The following is a 6,270-nucleotide window of genomic DNA, read 5'->3' as shown; positions in this document are numbered from 1 at the left end:
CTGGCGAGTCCCGCGGGGTGAGCCGAGAGACGGATTCGGCTGACGCCACCGCCGCCCTTTCTGTCCCTTCCTCGCACCCTCCTCGCCGAGTCGGAGAAGGAAGTGTCCTTTTCCTGCCCCTCTGCCCGGAGAGCCGCCGGCACGGTTCCCCCAGCGCCTCTCCCTCCCGGGAAGGACGGCCCTGGGCTGAGAAATGGAGGTCGCCAGTTGGCGTCCGGACTTGGCCGAGGCCCCGGGAAGGCTGGATGGAGCCCTGGGGTTCCCGCACAGCCTCAGGCCCGGGGCGTGGCGGGGGGGAGGCTCCCGTGGGGCCTGCAGCCACTTGAGGGGGGAAAGGCGACCAGCGCCGGGTCCTCCGCAGTCAGGGAAGGGTCGGTCCTCGGGAACTTGGGCGGTTTTCCGCCGGCGTCACCCACACGATGGCCACTCGGTTCCGTCTGCGAACAGATGTAGATTTTACCACAACACGGGTTGTCAACAATCTGGTGTTTAAGCTGATGCCATCGTCACAGTAACAACAGCGTGCTCTTTTGGGAAGAGGACACAGAAACAGCTCTCCGGGGTGCATGCCGCATTGATACCGAAAGGTAAAGCGGTTGGTCTGGCTTTGCTGCTTGGTCCCAGTTTTACGGGCACAGTCGCTCTTACGTTGCACCGTGCTTGGCGAAAGAATGGTAGAACTAGAGGTAATAGCTGCCTTATATTGTGAAAGAAAAAACACAACAACAACAACGATGTCAAACATTTCATTTGACATTTGACAGATTGTCTCCAGTCCTTTCTGTAACTTTGCCAGGTAGGTGTTATTAAACCCCTTTATATATGCGGAAGCGGCCTCAGAGAGGTGAGTGACTTGCTTAACTTGCAGGGCTAGTAAATTGCAAGTGCTGTCTGACTGCTGCTTACTGCAAGCTGCCTCTCTCTTCTTGGATGCGCATTGCAGGGTTAGGATACATAGAGTGTTACCGCCCAGAAAGGGCTCACACATCAGCTAGTACACGCTGAGCAGTCACCGACATTTGTTTCAATAACGCTTAGGCAAGTAACACTTAAGAGATGGGATTAAATCCCTTCTAGGTCTTGATTCCCAAGTTACAGACTCTGCATGGTCGGTCAGGTGCAAGCTGCCTTAGCCCTCTTCTCGCCTTCCTCCACTAAAATATAAGGTATATTGAAAAGACATTGAACCTTATAGTTAAAGTAATTTTTTTTAATTTAAATTAGCCTAATACTCATAGTTCAAAGACTAGGTGCAAGAAGAATGTAGTGAGTGAAGGTCTGAATTGAATTTTGATTCATAAGACTTATTGACGGCAAAAGAGGCCGAGACTTTGGTATTGTTTCAGTGCTGATTCCCTATGAAGATGCTGGATGCAGCTATGACACCATATAATGCCACTCTTTTAAATACAGTTAGATATATTTCAGGAACATAATCCACACTGCTTAAATATAGGATACATAAATTGTCAATAGACTAGATTTTAAAAATCTGTCAAAGCCTTCAAAAGATGTATTATTTTCCAAATGAATTTTAAATTACTGATTGTTTCAAATTCTTTAGGAAAGAATTTTCAAATTCTGTTCTACTCTGTTAGCTATCAAATAATTTTCAGTATTTAATACTTAACTGCATACTCCATGACTGCCTCTCGCTACTATTTTGAACACAGGTGATACAGTAATGAATAAAATGAAGAAAATATCTGCCCTCCTGGAGCTTACAATCTAGCAGAAGAGGACAAACTTAGTAAATAAATACATCAGGTGGTGATGGAGAAATAGGCCGGTGGGGATAGGTTAATGGTAGAAGTGATGGTTGTTGCCCTGTTGTGTAGACATGGTGGTTAAAGCAAGCCTTTCTAATAGGATCAAATTCAAAGAGGCCTCAAGAAGTGACAGTTTCCAGTTTTTTGAATGAAAAACATTTCAGTCATAGGGAACAAGTATAAAGACTGAAGTTTCAGGGGGTACTAGGGAGACCAGTTAGGGAGCTATGGACATAGGGCAGGCAAAAAGTAAAAGGTGATGTGACATAAGAGTGATAGCAGGGAAGTTCACAATCTATCCAGTATTGCTTGTTAGATTGGCTTTGTGCTATGAGAGAAAAATGAGTCAAGGATGACTCATTGACACTTGAACCATTTACTAAGAAAGGAAATATTTCAGGAGGAGCAGGCTCCTTATGTTGAGTCTGTATCTTTTAGAGGTATATTCTGAAATTTGTATAAATTGTACCATGTCTGAGAATTACTTTAAAATATTTCAGAAGAAAAAATGGGAACAGTTAAAACAACATTGGCAGAATGTTGATAGTTTGAAGCTGGGTTGTGGGTTCATGAGGTTTCATTATACTATTATGCTTTTGTAGATGTTTGACATTTCTATAATACTTTTTAAAAATAAAATATATAAGGGAAAAAAGATGGTTCCAAAATGTAACATGTGAAATTTGGGATGCTGTCTGGTAATTTTCAACAAAACACTGCTTATCAGTATTTAGTCAGTAACTGAGTTCCTACTTTAAATTGAATTGACATCAGTATAGTGCCAAAGTGCCAAGTTTCATGCTAAGAATAGAGTAAGAGTTATGTATGCCAGTTACTCGTTATAAGTAATAAGAACAATAGGAATGGAATTCAAGTTCACATTTATACCTTAAGGAATAGGCCATTCTCTGGTTAGCAACTGCCATACATTTTTTCATTTTACTTAAAAAAAATTTTTAATTAAAAATAGAATTGGCCCCTATTTTTTTAAAGTAAAATCAAACTATTAAAGCATATAAATGGGTCTCATCACTCCATTCTCACCCTTCTAAAATGTATGTGCCTTAGTACTATAAAAAAAGTATGTTAAGGTAAAATATACACTGAGCGGCTAGATTATTATGATCACCCCCATCAGTACTTCATTGACACTTTCAAAAATGCTGAATATTGAAAACTTCCTAAGCAAATACTCTCAAGGTTTTATTATTATTATTTGCATTATTAATTCACTTCATTGTACTGATGGGGTGGTTATAATAATCTGGCCACTCAGTGTATAAATGAATAGGAATATCCATTCCTTAATAGTCCATTTGGGTGGTTTTGTTGTTCTTACCTCCCTCAAAACAATAGAATACAAGAGCATCAAGTTATTTATCTTCCATCAGTTGTTACTTTATTAGTGTCTTAAGAACCATTTATTAATTCATGGAATCTGTCTCTTCAGTCCAAACTCCTTTGTTGAGCATTAAATACTCCCTCCCAGCTTTATATTTCCTCTTACTCATATATAAACATTATTCCTATCAAATTATTTTCTAATTTCAAAAATATCTTGTACTTTTCTAATTCTAGACTTTTGCTCTTAAGTAAAACTCATCTTGAATGCTCTCTGCTGCCTCTTTGTAATCTTTCTTGCTCTCAAGATACAACTTCAAGTCCATCTCAGACCACAGGTGCTTAGTGTGAAATCCTGTGTCATTTATCAATTCTGTATGTGGCAATTTTCTCCTAATGCACTGTTATGTAAGGCCCCTTGGAGCTCTAAAATTCTGTTATTCTGTGGCTTCCACATCTTTAATAAGATTGTATGTCTTAAAGAATTCTTTCTTTCTTATTCCCTTCTCACAACATCCAACATGGTTTTTAATTTTTTATATCATTTTCTCCAAGCAAGGCAGTAACCATAAGTAAAGTTTACTCTTTGAATCATTTAGCACGTTAAATAATTTTGTTATTTTCATTAGTATTTTTCTAATATTATATCTGCTGACCTTGAAGTTGATTAATTCTAAAATATTAAACTTCAACTCACCTTATATTTATTGAGTACCTCTTAGGATGTTTGGCATTGAAGAATTCAAAGCTGAATAAGACCTAGTTGCTACCCTCAAAGGACTTCATAGTCTAGTCCTAATTTGTCATAATTAAATATTTTACTCTTTTTAGTAAATATCTATTTTATGAATTACTGTTCTCTTACTTGGTTTAATAAATATTTCAAGTGTGCATATTTTAAATTCAGAATTGATATTGAAGCAAAACTGTGCTCACCTTCTTTAAAAGGGGAGTGTATACTTTCTAAAAAATTTTCTCAAACTAAATTACATAGGAAGGGGGTTTATATTAATTTCCTTTGAACTGACTACTGAAGTTACATTATGAACTTCATTACTGCCAGATATTCTCCCACTTAATTTACCAAGCATTAATGGTGGGTCTAAGCTGGTGATATAAAGATGAGTATGATGCAGCCCTCAACTAGCTCCTATCAGGTGTTATTTGGATGGAATTCCAACTTGGCCAAATACTTTCAAGCCCTTCTGAAATTCCATTTCTTTCATAGAATTTAAACTGCAAATAACTTCACTGTGTCTCTCAAATTCTAATATATGATACATGTGACATTCAAAGTCCATACATTTACTCATTATGTAAAAACTGTGTACTTAGTGCCACCCAAAACTGTGTTCACATCCTTTGGTACTATTGGCATTAACAGACTACTAAATAGAAGATGGTTTCTTAACCTTATGTTAAAATAATTATGTATGAGTTTAGAACAGTGGTTCTCAGTCTTAGCTGCACTTAAAATTAACTGAGGGATCTTTACAAGCCGCACCCTAGTCCATATTAAATTAGAATCTTTGGGGTTTGATTCAGCATCAGTGTTTTTGAAAATTCCCCCAAGTAATTCCAAAGAGCAGCCAAAATTGAATACCAGTTGAGAAGAATCTACTTTATAGTTTACTAATACATTATATTCAGAATGTTATACATTCCTCCCCTCAAGAACTTTGTTACTTTTAAAATATTACTTTACCCAGAGAATTGATGGTTAGACTTTATATGAAATAGATGTCTTGGATCACACAGCCTTTTTATTTGTGGTTCTTTTTTCTTTCTAATAAAGCAGGGTAGGGAATCCAGGTTCTTTATGTCATACTGTAGGCTACATTCCTGTCCCGTAGTGAAGGGAGGATTACAGGGCCTGGCAAAATATGACTAACTCAGAGACAATCCTTTACAGTAAATACTTGCTGTCAAAAAAATTAATACTTTAAATTAATACTTTCTATTACCATTATCCAAACATATTCTGTGGTTCCTTGTCCCTGTGTCTTTGTTCACAGCACTCCTATCCTACAGTCTCCCTCTGCTCCCTACATGATAGTCAATAATCAAATTAAAGGTAACCTTAATCCTACATAGAACAAACAAAAAGAGAGTGGAGACATAACCATATTGCTAATGTTACATATTTAAGTTGAAATTATGAATTTAAATTATTATTACTTAAATGTACAATTGTAGAAGGCTTGATCATTCCCATGATTTTATCATGAGGGCGTAAGGATTTTTCCCATTGTTAATCAGAAGGTATGACATATTAAAATAACAAAATAGTACAATATTTAATAGATACATTTTGTCTAAAACATTTTTAAGAATGCATCTACTGCAGAAAATGAGTTATATCAAATAAATTAAAGAGGTTTAGATTATTAATGAAAATATGTATGTAGAATATAGTATATATTTTCTACTCTATGTGAGATGTATAATCAACATATGACATGGTTCTTGCCCTCAAGGCTTTCATGATCTTAACAGTATTGCCTAAAGGTAAACATAAAATTATAATGTACCTTTTTCATAAGGACAAAAAAAACTATTCTTTAAAAAAAAAATGATTCCTTTCCTAATTACCTAAAATTTTGAATTTTACCCTTAAGAATTTTAGTTTTCAGTATCTTTCAACCCAAAATTATTAACTTTGTAGAATTTTAATAATAGTTGTAATTAGAAACTACAGTTGATTTTATTTCTCAATAAAATCATTTACTAGACCCTTTTTATACTTCTGTATTTTTAACAGTGTCAGGGTTTTGATATATGTTAGAAAATGCCATTTACTAAGCTGTGCATTTTATATCAAACTGTCCAAAAATCATTATATAGGTAAGTATCATAATTTCAGTAATGAAGAAGTTGAGGATCAGACTATTTAATAGTTTGCCCAAGGTTTCATATTCATACAAATACATGATTTGTTGCAAATACTCATCTTTGCTCTAGTACACTTTCACACTTAAAAAAAAAAAGTATATTTAATTAGAGATACCTGTAAGGTAGTGTTATGAGAATCACAAAGAAAATCTACACTAATAAAAGGGAAACATGGTAATTAGCGTACGACCGCTACCCTTCCCATTGGCTAATCAGCATATCCTTATGCAAATTAACTGTCAGCCAAGATGGCAGCCGGCAGCCATGC

This window comes from Myotis brandtii, unplaced genomic scaffold, assembly GCF_000412655.1.
Source record: "Myotis brandtii unplaced genomic scaffold, ASM41265v1 scaffold90, whole genome shotgun sequence".
NCBI classification, from domain to species: domain Eukaryota; kingdom Metazoa; phylum Chordata; class Mammalia; order Chiroptera; family Vespertilionidae; genus Myotis; species Myotis brandtii.
This window is presented reverse-complemented; position numbering follows the sequence as displayed.